The sequence below is a fragment of the Triplophysa dalaica genome, chromosome 19, assembly GCF_015846415.1.
Source record: "Triplophysa dalaica isolate WHDGS20190420 chromosome 19, ASM1584641v1, whole genome shotgun sequence".
Classification (NCBI taxonomy): Eukaryota; Metazoa; Chordata; class Actinopteri; order Cypriniformes; family Nemacheilidae; genus Triplophysa; species Triplophysa dalaica.
Genome location: NC_079560.1, coordinates 13,200,836 through 13,218,097, shown reverse-complemented (window position 1 = coordinate 13,218,097; position 17,262 = coordinate 13,200,836). Strand labels below are relative to the sequence as shown.

At 43.8% G+C, this 17,262-nt stretch overlaps 1 long non-coding RNA gene across 1 annotated transcript; it reads right to left on the bottom strand.

The window, feature by feature from the left end:
* Nucleotides 1-2,607: 2,607 nt before the first annotated feature.
* LOC130408193 (uncharacterized) lies at nucleotides 2,608-16,995 on the bottom strand. The gene is made up of 3 exons (XR_008904730.1): nucleotides 16,872-16,995; nucleotides 3,969-4,065; nucleotides 2,608-2,856 (listed from the first exon to the last, which is right to left on the bottom strand). It is a non-coding gene; the product is annotated as an uncharacterized LOC130408193 (long non-coding RNA).
* Between the last annotated feature and the right edge of the window lie 267 nt (nucleotides 16,996-17,262).

Below are 17,262 nucleotides of genomic sequence, written 5' to 3'. Positions count from 1 at the left end.
TGTCATATGAATGCTTTTTCTCATTTTAGCAGAATTACCTTATAATTGTAGTTATCACCTCATTGAAGTAATGTAAAAATCTGAGAATAAATGCAACATGTGTGAACACGTCCATCTCTCACTGACATATATTTCTAAAGAGAATCAAAAACCTTCAATCTCAGGTCTTAATCCAGTTATCACAAAACCAGATTTGCTGCTGGAACAGAATTTTAATGCATTCTGGATGTCAACCTTTCTCACACATTTTGGGGACTGGTCAATACTCAATGATTAACAGTGGTTAATAACAAACTTACAGAAATTACATATTTTTTTCCAGGATGTGAAACTGCTTCTGTTGTGAAAGCTGCAGTGGAGTGTGACTTTATCGGATGAATAATTTGTTAGTTTTTTATTCCTTTTTTAACCAGGAGGTTGTTATGTTGTCCTATGACTCCATCAAAGCTCTGCTGTTTCCCTTGAAAAGCCCCTTCCTTGATGTTCTGTTAAAATTAGTTTGATTTGCCTGTGGTTTGAAAGCCAAGGTATTTTGTACTGTATGTTATCAGAGTAGATCAATATGCTCCATTGTATTCATTTACTGGGAACTGTCTGGTCATCTCAATGAGGTTTGAAGTGCATTTATTACACCAGTGTTCTTAAAAAATGCTAAATCAAATATTTCAGTTGTTTCAGTGGCTCAAATGTTTGTGGAGGAGAGCAACAGCAAACTCATGATGATGGGCATGCTGGGAAATCAGTGACCAGAAAGTCGAGTTCCGAGTCAGTAAGTCGGACCTTGACTCGGACTCATGAGTACGCACATATCGCTGCTGTTCTTCTAAAACATTGCCTTTTTTATATTTTTTTCACCCTTTACTGTGTGTTTGTCACAGGGTTTTGCAAATATCTAACCAAATAAAAAATATTCTTGTCAACACAGTATTTAATCATTTTAAAGTACAGCGTTTTTGCCTTTTCTATAAAAACTGAATTTTGACATCTGAGGGTATGGAAAGACGATAAGAGATAGAGAGGTCTTTATTCCTTTAGAAAAATGACATTTTGTAAACAGAACGTTTTCCTTGAGATTAAGGTGAGGTCTGCAGGCATTTATTGTCTGTGTTTGCAGTGAAAATGTAGTGTGTCACATCATATAAAGACTCAGTTGATCACTCTGTTAGACATTAACTTCAGTAATCTAACCCACATGAGCTTCCATTTCATGATGAGCAATCATTAGGATTGTTTTATGTTATAAAACCAAGAGTTGGTATATAAATATGCACGACAAATCTGCACGTTCCCAAAAAACGGCTAAATAGATCTGTCATCTAAATCAAAAAATAAACTTGTTACACAATTCCATGTGAAAACAAAATGGGTTGAATGATTTCATAAAGGAACCAGTTCACATTCGTAGAACCTTTGTTTCACAAAAGTAAAAAAGGGTTTTTAATACTAAAGAACGGTCTTAAAATGGTTCTTTGAGTAAACAAAAATGATTATTACATGACAGCACTGTGAAGTATATTTGCACCTTTACTTAAAAGGGTGTATTTTGTTTAAAAATCCAGATGATGTCTGTAAGAGCCATTGCCTCTATAATTGTTGACAAAATTCTCAATATGACTTGATCATTTATATTTTTGTCAGATTGGTAAAGTAAAAATCTGTTAAAAATCTATTTATTTCAAACCTTAAATGTACGCACACATATCATTACAATGCTAATAATTATACTAAGACTCATTCTCTTACATACTCATCTTTATTTTGTAGAAGAAAGTCTTAAAAAATGAATGGGATAGTTCACCCCAAAATCAAAATTCTGTCATCATTTATTCCCCCTTAAGTTTTTCCAAAAGCGTACAAATATCTTTATTCTGATAAACACAAAGAAAGATATTTGGATGAATGTTAGAAATTTTCAATTTTGGGACATCGTTTACTGATAAATGTATATATTTTTTCTCTTCTGTTAAAAACAAAAGGCAAACATTTCTGGGGCATCTTTGGCTACCATTTTATTTTTTCCTATTATAGGAGTCAATGATGTCCCAGAAGTGAAAATTGCTAACATTCTTTCCAATATCTTCCTTTGTGTTCAGCAGAACAAAGTCATTTATTAAAGGACATTTCTTTAAAAATATTTTTTTGTATTTGTTACTAACCCTAACTTATAAGCAGTTTTAACTCACACCGACTATCGTTCATTGAGTCTAATGAACTGAAATTCACTGAAAGCATTTATCAAAATTAAAGTGACTGAAGACATTAGACTCATTTCCTTTAAGGAGGTAGAGAAGCAAATGAGATGAGCTGTAGAGGAAATAAGGAGTGTGAGTGAAGCTACTCTCCCAGAACGCACTGTAGCGCTGAAGCCCCCCGCTGACACTCACTCACACATACACTTTACCATAGTAATTATAGTATAGAACACATAGTTTTTGCTTTTACAATAAAGCAATAGTAAACGGCCACCGACACAAGTAAAAAAACAAGTAAAAAAGTAAAAAAAGAATTAAGAAATAATTAAATATAATTCATATTCATTTATTTACGTACAACTAAACCTATTCTTATAAACTTATTCTGAACTTGTACATTATGTCCAGAGTATAAACACATTTACAAATCACCTCGGTCATCATTGCACAACAGCAGAAACCAAATGCTTTTTACAACTCATGCTGTTTGCTAAAATGCCTTCAATTTCATGCAATCTGCACAGATCCCAGGACTATAACACTGTATCGTGCTACTGTGGTTTTACAGCACAGTAAAGAATTCATGGCCGTTTTATAGATACAACGTTCAAAAAAAGAGTTTGATTGTTCCCCACGAGAGGTCAAAATCTGAAGAAGTCTTGCCCTGTAAAAGTAAAGAGGAGAGTTATTTCAGACCAAACATGTGATGAAGAGATTTCACGTGTATGTGATCTGTGTGTATTAAGTATTCAGAAGAGATATTGGCACATGATATAAAAGATTTCAAAGATTTCTGAATCATATTGTGTCTTTTACTTATTACTCTGTTGGGGGAACATCATTCACCCGTACCGTACACTCAGTGATTTAACTATAAGGGTACTCAGGTTAATTTCTTAACCAACTTGTTGCAAATCGTTCAACCAACAAAAACATTGATTATGACACCTGCGGTCATCATATTATCACATGCAATATAATGCTTAACATATAGAAAGCTTTTTGTAATGTTTTTAAAAAGAGATATGAAAAAAGAAAATGAATTGAGAAAAATTCTGTTTCAAAATATTATGTTCACTTCCTGAAACGTTTTTGATTCAAAAGATAAATCCAATAGACTTTTGCAGGGATTCATACCCGACCATTACAAAACATCTTGAGTTTTATAGATCTTAATTGTTCCTCTATTTACCCCCCACAACTTGGGCCCCCCAATGGGAAGCGGGGGGAGGATTTGGGTGAATGCACAGGGACAGACGTGCTTGAATCAGCAATATACACATCCAACCCACCCACCCAACTCTCCGTAAGGGCCAAGCGGACTTTGCCCCACTGAACCTCACGCTCGCTTGATCTGATCTTCACAGGAATCACACGTTCTGTCCTCTTCTTCATCCTGATCGCTCTCCTCCCTCTGCTTTCTCTCTCACGCCTCAGTGACCCCGGGGCCCCGTGAGGGCCGGAGTCAATCAGGCCATCACCTCAAGCTGAAATTCACTTTATTTCAGCTTTATACAGGGTTTTAATGGATTTTGCATTCTAAAGAGTCGGTCAAAGTAATAATTAAACTTTTCTAGATTATAATATAATAACAATATATAAGGGAAAATATAAACCTGTTAATAAACAACTTTGTTTCTTCCGTTAAAAATTATAAATAACTATCCTGACTATAAAAACTGTGCTTTTTTAAGCTATTCAAAACTTGAAATACAAATGAACCTTTTTCACCAATTTATGAGGAATATAGACTGTAATATATGACATTTCACTTACCTGTCTATAAAAGCTATGCTTTAAAAACTAAGAGAGACTTCACATGGGTATTTAAACCACTGAACATTGACGTCTGATCTGTCAGTATGATGGAAACCTTAGGAAAGAAACAAGATTTTTTTATATTAAGTTCGACAATTTCATGGAATTCCCCTTTTTCATTAATCAGATAGTTAAGTTAAATGAATGCAGGTCACATTACAACTCTTAAAACTGAGAGTAAAAGAAAATATTTGTGAGGTGTACACTTTTAGTAAATGACAAGGGAATTAAAAGGAATTGAAGGGATAGTTCAATTCTGTCATCATTTACTCGCCCTCAGGTTGTTTTAAAAACGGTATAAATTTGAACAACTGACAGTTCTGGGACATCATTGAAAAACGATGGGACTATCGTAGTAGAAAAAAATAAAATGTTGAACTGTCTGCTTTCCTAAATTCCTCAAGATATCTTCTTTCATGTTCAACAGAGCAAAAAAAAGTTCTACGTTAGTAGTCAATGGTCTCTCAGTGGCTAAAATTCTTCCAAATATCTTTCTTGGTGTTAAACCGAACAAAGACATGTATACAGATTTTCCTTTTTGGGTGGAGTATCCCTTCATCATAAACTGATATTCAGCAGTCCGTCTCACGTGTGAATGTTTATATGATCTGCACTGTAAAACTGTGCTGTAATTTCGCAGCAGGTTTTCCAGTAACTTCCTGTAGATTTAATGTACAATTTAGTTTTAAACATAAATATACCTAGTTTATATATTTTTCTTTCATAAAACAAGACTTAATCTCTTGGGTCACTTTTCCTGTTATGTAAATGGAACGTAATTTAAAGTTTTAAATATTTTTACATAAAAGAAAAGAAAAAGGCTTATGAAGAATGTCATTTTTTGCAGTGTTGCTGTGCTAATACCAGTCTCTTTTTGCACATTTTGAATCTCCAAACTCAAAGTGTTTTCATTTTGATTAAAGTTATTGAAATAGTACTAATTGGAAAGTATATTGAGTAGAATTTAAATCTACAGTAAGTTACTTGCAAACCTGCTGCAAAAACTACAGCGATGTTTTACAGCGTATGTTCTGTTCAGAGTGGAGTGGCTGGTGGTGGATGAATCAGATAAAATCTTCGAGGATGGCAAGACAGGTTTCAGAGAGTAGCTCGCCTGCCATTTTACTGCTTGCTCTTCTCCTAAAATCTGCCTGCCTTTTTTCAGCGCCACCTCCAGCCCAGATTTAGAGCAGTGGTGTCGACTGAACCTGGACAATCTCGTCTCTGTCAACATTGGACCCAGGTATCACAGCTTTGATCAGCCCCAAACTACAAGGAAGAAGCTTGTTAATAATTTCAAGACAGATGGAACTACAATTAGCAAGCAAACCATTGGTAACACGCTATGCCACAATAGATTTAAATCCCGAAGCACCCGCAAGGTCCTCCTTTCAAGAAGGCCCGCCTGGCTTAACTAAAGTCTGACAACGAACAACAAGATGATTCAGAAAAGGTTTGGAGAAAGCGATGTGAGACCAAAATTGACTCCTGTTTTTGGAGGGAGAGAAATGTTGACTATGACGCCAAGAAAAACCATCCGTACATAGAAGCACGGTGTTCGAAACATTATGCTTTAGGGCTTTTTCTCTGCTACGGGTACAGGATGACTTCACGGCATTGAGGGGCTGATGGATGAGCAGTGTACCGTAAAATCTTGGACAAGAACCTCCTCCCCTTAACTAGATCACTGAAGATGGGTCATGGATGTGCCTTTAACATGACAAAGACCCAAAACATATTGCCAAGACAACCAAAGAGTGGCTTAAGGAGAAGCACATTAAATGTCCTAGTCAGTCTCTAGACCCTAGTCCTATAGAAAATCTGTGAAGGAGCTAAAACTCCAAGTTGTTGAGCGACAGCCAAGAAACTTTTAAAAAAAAATTGTGAGGAGTGGACTAAAATGTATCCTGACACATGAGGAAACTTGGTGACCAACTATCAGAAATGTTTTACCTCTGAGCTTGCCAACAAGGGTTTCTCCACAAGTACAAAGTTATGTTTGGGGATGAAATACTTATTTCACTGACTGAAATCCAAATCAGTTTATAACTTTTATATAACATTTTCCCCTGATTTTGTCTCTATCAGTTATTCACGAGTTCACCTATGCAGATAATAAACGGTTAGCAGAAGTGTAAAAGGTATGCGTGTTTGGCGTGCTGTCCGGGGAGCGGGCTCCGAGCTCGCCGGTTCCTTCTGAACCCGGAACACTCCCCCTGCTAGGGTGAGTGTCCCGAGCTCGGAAACGGCCCGAACCCAGAGCAAACCCCCCGGATTCTGCTAACAGGGGAGTTCGGGGGAAGGAGCTGGGGAGGTGGGGTGGATGTTAGAAACAGAGGAGATGTCGCAGGTAAGAGGTCTTGCTTATTTATGGGCTGGCTCGCTTAGCAGGTAGGGTGGAAGCCATGATTGCTGATTGCGAACCAGCCGGGTTTGATTATATGCTCCGGCTCCTCCCGAACTTTGTTTATAAAACATCATTTCACGAGTTCACCTATGCAGATAATAAACGGTTAGCAGAAGTGTAAAAGGTATGCGTGTTTGGCGTGCTGTCCGGGGAGCGGGCTCCGAGCTCGCCGGTTCCTTCTGAACCCGGAACACTCCCCCTGCTAGGGTGAGTGTCCCGAGCTCGGAAACGGCCCGAACCCAGAGCAGACCCCCCAAAGGCGTAGAACTAGACAGCAGCCGGACAGCGCATACCCCCCAAAGGCGAGGCTAGAGGCTGCGTGGTGTGCGAGTGGGTAGTTGATGTGAGCTCCGGCGAGAGCGGATGGAACTGCGGTGCAAGGGATGACACTCTTGATAGGGCAAGTTCCTGCTGTGGCGTGGATGATAGCTGGCCTGATGAGTTGAAATAGCTGGGTTGGAAATGGGAACTGATTATTTTGTGTGGGAGGGTGTGTAGACAAGGCGAGCCCCCTGTGGGGGGGAAACTTGGGTGGGAAGGGCTGAGGAAGGTTGTGACTGCTGCGGCAGAGCACTAGGAAGAAGCACGGGCCCCTGCGGGGGCGGTCGCTGCGGCGATACTGGCTTCGGGAAGGAAGGTGAGTGGGAGGATTTGGATAATGGTGTTGACTGCTGCGGCAGAGCACTGGAGGAAGCACGGGCCCCTGCGGGGGCGGTCGCAGCGCGATACTGGCTTCGGGAAGGTGACTTGGAGGGACTGGATAGTGGTTGTGACTGCTGCGGCAGAGCACGAGGAAGAAGCAGAGCATGAGGAAGAAGCACGGGCCCCTGCGGGGGCGGTCGCTGCGGCGATACTGGCTTCGGGAAGGTGGCTGGGAGGAATTGGATAGAGGTTGTGACTGCTGCGGCAGAGCATGAGGAAGAAGCACGGGCCCCTGCGGGGGCGGTCGCTGCGGCGATACTGGCTTCGGGAAGGTGGCTGGGAGGAATTGGATAGAGGTTGTGACTGCTGCGGCAGAGCATGAGGAAGAAGCACGGGCCCCTGCGGGGGCGGTCGCTGCGGCGATACTGGCTTCGGGAAGGTGGCTGGGAGGAATTGGATAGAGGTTGTGACTGCTGCGCCAGAGCATGAGGAAGAAGCACGGGCCCCTGCGGGGGCGTTCGCTGCGGCGATACTGGCTTTGGGAAGGTGGCTGGGAGGAATTGGATTAAGGTTGTGTCTGCTGCGGCAGTGGACGAGGAGGAAGCACGGGCCCCTGCGGGGGCGGTCGCTGCGGCGATACTGGCTTCGGGAAGGTGACTGGGAGGGATTGGATAAAGGTTGCGACTGCTGCGCCAGAGCACGGGAGGAAGCACGGGCCCCTGCAGGGGCGGTCGCTGCGGCGATACTGGCTTCGGGAAGGTGACATGGGGAGGGATTGGATTATGGTCGTGACTGCTGCGGCAGAGCACGGGGCCGAAGCACGGGGCCCTGCGGGGACGGTCGCTGCGGCGATACTGGCTTCTGTAGAATTGGTGTCTGCTGCGGCAGAGCATGAGTTTGCTGCGGGAGAGTATAGAAAGCATTGGCCCCTGAGGCTTCTGATGAAACGCTTTTGCTGCGTTGGATCGTTGGGGGGAAACAGGGCTCTGGCCGAACTGAGGGTGGCTGGGGATTTCTTATTTGATACTTAGATGAGTCTGGTGATGAGTGTCCGATGGGCTTCTCTGATGAGGGCCCGGTCAGACCTGATGTAAGTCTTGAATGCTTCAGATGACCAGCGTCCGAGCGCTTGAATCTGAAGTTGAGAAAGGCCCTTTTGTGATCCTGTAGTTGCTGCGCCAATGCGGAATGAATGACTAGAGAAATGGTCTGCTGGAATGCCGGAGTGGAGCAAAACTGACTTCAGGTGTTTTTGGAACCAGAAGCATGTGACGGGTAGGTTTGAATCGTCTACGAAGAGCGGTTCGGATGGTGATTTGACTTGAGATCTTCTAAAACGGAGGTAGGCTACGAGGGTTTGGTATGGCTGGAGTGGAGTTTGAAGATTGAAGATGTAAATAAAATGTCCTCTTCTGGCTTGATCTGTCTTGCTTTGCTTGATGAAAAAGGAGATTGTTTCCGAATCGAGCACTGATAGATCTGAAAAGTTGGGATGAATTGCGGGATCGTAATTTGCTGTGGTGGAGATTTCCGAACATCGGAGAAATCCAAAGAAAGCCAGAATGAACATGGCATCTAGCGTGCGAGCTGTATGTTTGGATTTGTATCCTCTGCGAAGGGTTGTAATACATTTGCTCAAAATTTCTATAGTGATGGGTTGTCTGGCATCTGGGAGGGCGGGTCGGTTTCTCTGGATGCCTTTTATAAGCATGGAAGCTTGGGAGCTGGCTATGACTGGGGAAGGGGCATTGAAAATTAATTTATGGAAAAATTGGATTCCGCTCAAGTATCCTTTAATTGAGCTTGCTTGAAGATTTTTAATGGTACTTAGGAAGGAGATAAATGATGTGATGGAGAGGAGAGAGAAATCTGGGAAGGGGAGGTTATAGGTGTGGTGAAATACTTTGAAGTTTCTCCAGGCTGTGAGATAATGCTGTATGGTCCTTGGGGAGACAGCTTGAATGATGGCGTCGAGTGAAACGTCCAGCATGGCTTTTAAAGGGTGATTTATATGAAGATCAATTCTGAATATGGAGGTACAGGTGTTGGATAGAGGTCCGCATCCGGCGCTAGCTGCCTGAATTTCTGAAATGAAAAGCGGGACAGTGCGTCAGCAATCTGATTTCTGGAGCCGGGGATATGCTTGGCTGTTAGAACGAATTGATCGCGTGCCGAAATCCATGTCAGGCTTCTGAGAAGGGGCATTAAGGCGGTTGAGTGGGAACATCCTTTATTTATGCACTGTACCGTTGCTTCGTTATCGCAATGGACCATTATGCTGGAGGCGGACCATTCTTTCCCCCATAACTGAGCTGCTACTACCAATGGATATAGCTCGAAGAGGGCTGATGACGCGAGATGCTGCGGTAATGTTGCGAGTTGGGGCGGCCAGGTAGATGCGAACCAACGTCCTTGGTAAAATCCCCCGAAACCTACAGATGGGGCTGCATCGGTAAAAAGGCGGATGTCGACGGGAAGAGACAACATGTCGTTGTAGAAAAAGGATATGCCGTTCCATGATTTAAGGAATTTGATCCATAAACTTAGCTCGTCGCTGCATGCGCTGTTTATCTGGATTAAATCCTCTAGAGCGTGGGCGGAAGAAGCGAGTGAGAGGAGATGCGCTACGAACAAGCGACCTTGCGGAATGATGCGCATCGCGAAATTCAGGTGACCGAGTATTGAAAGAAGCTCGCGTTTTTTGCATTGCGGGGTATCTATTAATGATTGGGCGATCAGAATGGTCCTGTCAATTTTTTCCTTGGGTAAGGAGGCTTGGAATTTGAGCGAGTCTAACTTGATGCCTAGAAATTCGATTGAAGTGCTGGGTCCCGCCGATTTTTCTGGTGCTAGAGGGACACAGAGTTTCTCGAAGACGTATAGAACTTTAGAGAGATGCGCGGCTGGGACGGAGTCGGGAGGCGAGATGATTAGAAAATCGTCTAAAAGGTGGATGAGGAAAGGGATGTCGTAATTGTTGGATAGGATCCAGCAAATCGCTTCTGATAACATGTCAAAAATTTTTGGGCTGCTTCTGCATCCGAAGGTGAGGCGGACGGAAAAATAATATTTTTCGCGCCAACACATGCAGAATAGATGCCAAAAGTCTGGGTGAATCGGCATTACTTTGAACGCGGATTTAATGTCTACTTTAGCCATCCAAGCTCCGCGACCGGCTTTTTTAATCAGGGTGATGGCTTGCTCAATGTCGTGGTAGTGTAGCGAAAATTCTTCGAGCGCGATGAGACTATTAATGCTTGGGAAGGGAGCTCCGTGAGGGGATGAGAGATCAAATATAAGACGCTTTTTTCCCGAGAATTTCCGCGTGGCTATGCCTATGGGGCTGACGCGGAAAACCGTGAACGGTGGTGCGGAAAAGGGGCCGATCAAAAACCTTTCGTCGATCTCTTTTTTGACAAGGAGATCTACGGTCTCGGGCTCGGCTAGCGCGGACTGAAGGTTGGGGCAGACGAGACTGTGGGAAATGGAACTCGCAATGCCGGGATTGAAACCTGATGAGAAACCGGACACAAGGTATTCTGTAAAGGAAGGGTCGGGGTGGTGTAATAGTTCGGCAGACAAATGTGAAACATTGACAGGAGTCGAGAAATAATTTTTTGATTTTTTATTTGCAGCTTTGTAAACGGGGCAAACAAGGCGGGCATGGGCGCCGCCGCAATGGTTGCACACGTGCAAGTACCGACACCTCTGCCTGGTGCACCGTCCTGTATTGAAGCTGATACAAACTTCGTGCGAACGGGTGTTGGAAGCTGCAGAGGTATTTAGATCTAGCAGGCGCGGAATTTGACCGGTTGAAACGGGATGAGGCGAGACTGGGCGTGGGGGTATAGAAGGAGTGACCAAGGGGCAGGCGGTGGTGCTGTGTGCCATGGATCGGCACACCGAGCATGAAATGTTTTTGCAACCCAAAAACACCCTATTGTGAAGCTCAGTGTCCAGTGCTCCCCAATAAGGGCACTGGTTCCACTGAGCCACCCTAATTGCGCATTTCGCCGAAAATAACTTGTGGTAGGTGTAGAAATGGGCCCCCCCATAAGAGAGTGCGAGCTCCACGACTATGGCAAGATAATCGCTAAGCTCGCGTCTCCTGTGAGGGAGCACCGTGCATATGACATCGGAAAATCGTGAAAATGCAACTGTAAATTCTGGGAAGGACAACGTACGGGAGTGACTGTGGGAAGTGTTTTTAAATGTGAATTCTAGATCGCCGTATGTGATCTGGCGATCCGTGGGCGGAGGTGAAAGTGGAGATAAAAGGTGAAATAAATCAACATCCGCACCTGCTAGAATCTGTGCCCTGATGTTGCTGGACACTGGGGGCGGTTCCAGGACCGGGGCGTTGATGGGCACCGGCATAGGAGCTGCTGAGGCCAATGAAAATTGAGGGCGGGCCTGAGGCAGAGCGAGGAGGGAGGGAATTGCGGCCGCTGGAGCAGCTGACGGAGGAGGCCTTTCGATAGCGGCGGCATCCATGGCGGGGGCTTGAGGGAAGGAGGGATGGCCGAAGCTCTGGGGGAGGTAAGGGAAATTTTGAGCCGGGGCCTGTGTCGCTGACGGAGGCGGTCTCACGTTAGTGGATGACATTGGCGCCGCTGGCCACGAGCTTGCAGATGTGAGGGGAAAAGGTTGGAAGCGATCTGGAACCGCATGCTGAGGCAGGCTCGTTGGATGTTGGTAGTTGAAGATGGTGGGGGCGGGCCGAATTTCCTGTGAAGCCGCGGGGAGAGGAGTATGTAGCGGCTCGTGCTGTTCATCCGGCGCGCGGCCCAGACTGGCCGAAATCCTTCTGCGACGGGCTGGGGTTTCCCTGACATGCCCTGCTGATGCGGCGGAAGGCCCTGCCCGGGCTGAAGGAGGCCTGAAAGCCTGAACCGGCTCATTAGCAACTTCCTGTTGCGGGGAAGATCTGGCTGGTGGGTGTTCTGACTGCAGCGCGACGTAGATGTCGTACAGCTCGGCTTTGCTCAGCCGGCTGCTCAGGTTCACATCCCGATTGGACATTGCGAGTCGCAGTCCTGCGACTGTCCACTTCCCGATGGCTGGGATTACTGAGTGCGCCGAGGCGTATGATGACGCCGGTGAGGAGGACGGGGGCCTAACCTGGCTCTGTACGGAAGAGCGGTTGCGTTTGGAGGCTTGACGAGTCGGTCGGCTTTGCTGGCGGCCTCGTTCTTGTTCTGCCGGTTGGGATGTAGCTTTCGGGCTTAGGATGGAACGCTGCCGAGCGCTCGAAGAGGCCGGAGTATCTTGCAAAATTGGGCTGTCGTTAACAGCGGATTCGTGGGTCTCAGACATGTTAGAAACAGAAGAGATGTCGCAGGTAAGAGGTCTTGCTTATTTATGGGCTGGCTCGCTTAGCAGGTAGGGTGGAAGCCATGATTGCTGATTGCGAACCAGCCGGGTTTGATTATATGCTCCGGCTCCTCCCGAACATTGTTTATAAAACATCATAAATAAACCTACCATAAATTATAAACCCTTCATTTCTTTGTAAGCAGGCAAACTAAGAAAATCAGCAGGGGATCAAATAATAGTATGTACTGTATGTTACAGGCTTTACTTTGCGAAGATTCGGAAGGAGACCAATGAATCTAGGACGTACTTTTTTAATGGTAGCTTAGTTTCATCCTGATGTACCTCGTCGAGAGCCACACCTTCTGACCCGACTGGTACTGTGGAGTTTCCCTGCTCAGGGTCTCAGCGTGATCTAATGTCGGAGTAAGGCTCTCTAAAGGTTTTGAGTTCCAGACCCTCTTGCTCTCCTGGAACTAGTGATTGACAATAGAGGTCTACGCGGGACTGTTTTTTCCTTCCACTGCCGGTTAAAAGGTATTCCGCCCACCCACTCACACTGAAATTTCCCTCTGCGTTCACCCGCTATCTGCTTAGAATGATTTTCGTTGCGACCTGGCTGATCATAGTAATTTTATTATTATTTAATTATTATCATCTTCTCAATATACAACATTTTTCTGACATTTTAATGTCAATGCAGTAGAAAAAAATTCACAGAGAAAATTTAATTAAATACATACAAAAAAATCCTGAAAATGTAATTTTCTGCGCCGCAGGATCTGTATCGGTTCCCACGAGTCCAGCTGGAGCGCCGTCGGAATGCAGGCCTCTAATTTACAGTGGGTACCTCAGACGTTCCCCCGTCCAGGGGAACAGGGGTGGTTGGTACCCGAGTACACATTGAAAAGGAGTGAGTCCAGTGGCTGGTTGGCTTAGAGAATTTTGGGTGTACTCGGCCGAACTGAGGTACTGGTTCCATATCTCCTGGTGGTCTTGTCAAAAGGTGTGCGAGAATCGTCCTCCTTCCTGAATCTTGCGTTCAGTTTGCCTGTAAGATTGATGATGGTATCCTGACGAAAAGGCTTACGGTCCCAATGAGGATAGAAAAGAAAGCTTTCCACCTCCTGGAGATGAACTGAGGACCACGGTCAGAGACTATGTCTTATGGAATGCTGATATAGCGTAACACATGATGGAACAGGAGATTTTTTCCCCTTTGCTTTACTCATGCTCATCTATGCTGCTTTGACTATGTGCTTCTACAGTTCTGGACAGTAACTTAGTGTTGGGCTTAGTGGTGCGATGTGACAGGCTGGTGTGCTGAAGTCTTTGAGGTCGTGGGTTTGAATCCAGTGTGTAGCATGTTGAGTATTTTTCACATGTGTTCCGTTTAAGCAGTTTTTTCACTCTCTTTGCTCTGCACCACATTATTGTTGTAGATATAATCTATGAGTTCAAATACCCTCCCGGTTGTCTTAAAGGAGCCAGTCTTTTGCTGTTTTGGAGACTTTGATTATGTTTTCTGGGTGTTTGACAATGGGTGTTAATGTTTCTAATAAAAAAATACTTTATATTTCACATATTTCAAGTTCACCGCTGTCCCTCTTCTAACAAAATGACTGGATTTCTTCCGGTCTATATAAAGTCCCTCCTTCCGAAACGCTCTAATTGGTAAAGCTGACCAGGTCTGTCGTGATTGGTTCCCCGCTTAGTGTGTGTGTGAAGATGTCCCACCAACACCATATCAGCAAGCTTCCGCTTCTCAGGCTGTTGTGATTGGTCAGTGCCCCTCTCAATGCACGTGTATTCATAAACTTTGTTTTTTAGCAATAAAAAGTAACAATGGCATCCACTTCACTTTGTCAGTTAAAAACATGCGGTGCGATCAATGTGTAATGGAGGTCTGTTAGTGCATGTGCAAACGTTGTGAATGAAAATAAGCAGGAAAGCGATTTACTGCCCTTATGGAAAGTCAATACAAGACGCCGCTGGTTTGCTGAACGCTGGGATCTTGATGGGGTTTAGGAGGGTTTAAAAGTATGCCAGTGCAGGTCCAGTGCATTCCTGTAGGCAAGCATTAGTGACTTGAATCTGATACGGGCTTCAACTAGTTGCCAGTGGAGAGAGATTGAAAGGGGTGTCACATGACCCCTTTTGGGCTGTTGGAAGAAGAGGCGTGCTGCTGTGTTCTGAACCAGCTGGAGCAGTTTGATAGCCTTTGCAGGAAGACCGTCAAGGAGAGCATTGCAGTAGTCCAACCTAGAGATTACCGGGGCCTGGACAAGGGGTTGTGCCGCATGGTCAACGAGACAGGGTCTAACCTTTCTAATGTTGAACCAGGCATATCGGAATGACCACGTTGTCTTTGGAATATGATCATTGAAGGCCAGCTGTTCATCAAATATGGCTCCAAGGTTCCTGCCTGTTTTGGAATTTGTGATTGTGGTATTGACAAGTTGTATGGTGAAATGACACCGGACCGAATGGCGTCAGACCAGTTATATTAAATAACACTAATAACAGAACCGTCAGTTTTGCCTTTTTATATTGGACCTGAGTTGGATAATAAATCAAGCAGATTGACCAGGAGACATTTGCAAGCAGGACTTCAAAGGACGTGTCATAGAAGTGTTTTAGAGGTAAGCGGACACACATACAATATCAGTGTGTTACACAGAAAAGCTTTCACAGCCGATGTTAAAGTCATGGAAGCTGTTATTTGACCGTTTTTTATCTTACAATATGTGTCATCACAAGTTGGAAGCGGGAGTCGAACCCCCAACCCTGGAGGTGTGAGGCGAACGTGCTAACCACTAAGCCACCGTGCCCCCCAACCTTCAATTCAACATGTACAAAGTAAATATGTAGTTTTCTGCTTTAAGTATAACCACAAATTGAATACAGTCTCAACACAATAACCACAATTTAACTACAGTATTTGTAGTTAAAATATTGTTAAACAAATGGTCATCAATCTAAGAACACACAGTAACTAGTGCTATACCTAATCTATAATATAACCATGGTTTTATTTCCCCCATCGGGGAAACACAACTCTTGAATAATATTATATTTGGTTAGTTTTCTAGATGAGCAAGACAAGACTTTGTGAGTTTAAATGAAAATTGTTTCTTTTATATTCAAAAGATGTCTATATATTATTGAAGCTGGTGGCTATTGACGCACATGAACAGACATGGATTTGGAATGACAGCTCAAAGCTCCAAAACTTTGTCTGAAGTAATAAATAGGCTTCGTGCATAAGATAAAGCACAATACATGCTCGGTTGCATTTAACAGTGGTTGAAGATACCCGTCACAGTTATGCTTGGACAGAAAAGAAAATAATTGTATAAATAAAACTGAAAAAAACCCTAGGGGGCAAAACAGGAAATAATAATGTAAACAGAGAACTTCCCACGAGGGGGCAAAACAAGAAAGTCTGACAATATAATACAATCAAAAAAAGACACAGCTGGGCAGAACAAGGACACAAAATATCACTTAGGGAGCAACAGGGCATGAATACTACGTAGCGAACTGGCACGAGACAATAAGCAAGAGGGACTTAAATGGGTTACAAACGAAGGAAAATTACATAGGGCAGGTGACGGGAAGGTGATGGGAATCAATACTAAGGGCGAAATTACAGGAAACAAGGGGGCGGGGCTAAGAGACATGACAGGAGGACACATGGCTCAAAATCACAGCAAAGGCCACGTGCCTCTACACACAACACAACTAGCACAAAAGACAAGGTTACCGTCACGACTCTGTCTACAGAAATAGAAAGCTCATGACAAGTGGGACAGAATCTTGACAGTACCTTGAAAGGTTTTATTCATCACTGTTGTTCTATCGAGACACTTTCCTTAAGAAAATGAACCATGATTTTATTATAGAAGGGTTTAAAGTAGTTATTGCCAGAGGAACAAACTTTCTCTTTTAGATGTTCCTTTAAGCCCCAGGCAGGAGCTTGATCATCCTGTCAATCATTTTCCAAATGTATTTGAGCAGTCGCCTACTGTATCTTTGCTGCATCCGTCCACCATGCCACTCCTCCCATGATCTCTGGACCGAATCTCCCATGATCTCTGGACCGAGCCTCCCATGATATCAGGACTGAGCTCTTTTTCCTAAGACACCAAGACAAATTTGTTCAACATTATTATTTTCAAAAGACTAAACTAGTTTACCTTTATTATTTCATTAAGACAGGATGGGCATGTGACCATGCTGTTTCATGTACATGTTTTAATTTATAATTGAATGTAACCTGATGGCTAAAATTAATTCATAATAATTCAAATTTTAGTTTTATTTTTTTAGCGCTTTTCACAACATGAATTTTTACAAAGCAGGTTTCCACAAAACAATTAAGTAGACAAACAACAAAGACATGAAGAACAAAACTGCAAAATGACAAAGAATTTCAATAATATAAAAACATACAATACTTTAAGAAACCACCATACATCATTACAGACTCTCATTACCTTCTGGTTGACGCAGACTTCAGCAGTGGTCATCATTTAAAGACACGAGGCTCAGAATCTGACTGAAAAGGAGCTGGCTCTGTGCGACTCAAGGATTAGACATGAAACAAGAGAGGCTAGTTAGTGTACAGATATCATTTTAGAATGACACATTATTACTAGTTTTCCTTTGGTTCTGGCTAAAGCAGCATAAACCTACAGTTAATTTCCTAGGAACTGCCTACCTGCCAATGACAAAAGTTTAAAATGAAATGGTTTGATCTATTGTGTAAATAGCTGCATTAAATTTGAGCCAATAGCCTAGTGGGCAGTGCTCTGACATGTGGCCTGGTTGCGCATTGGGCGACCCAGGTTTGAATTCTGTCTCGTGGTCCTTTCACGTACCAACCCC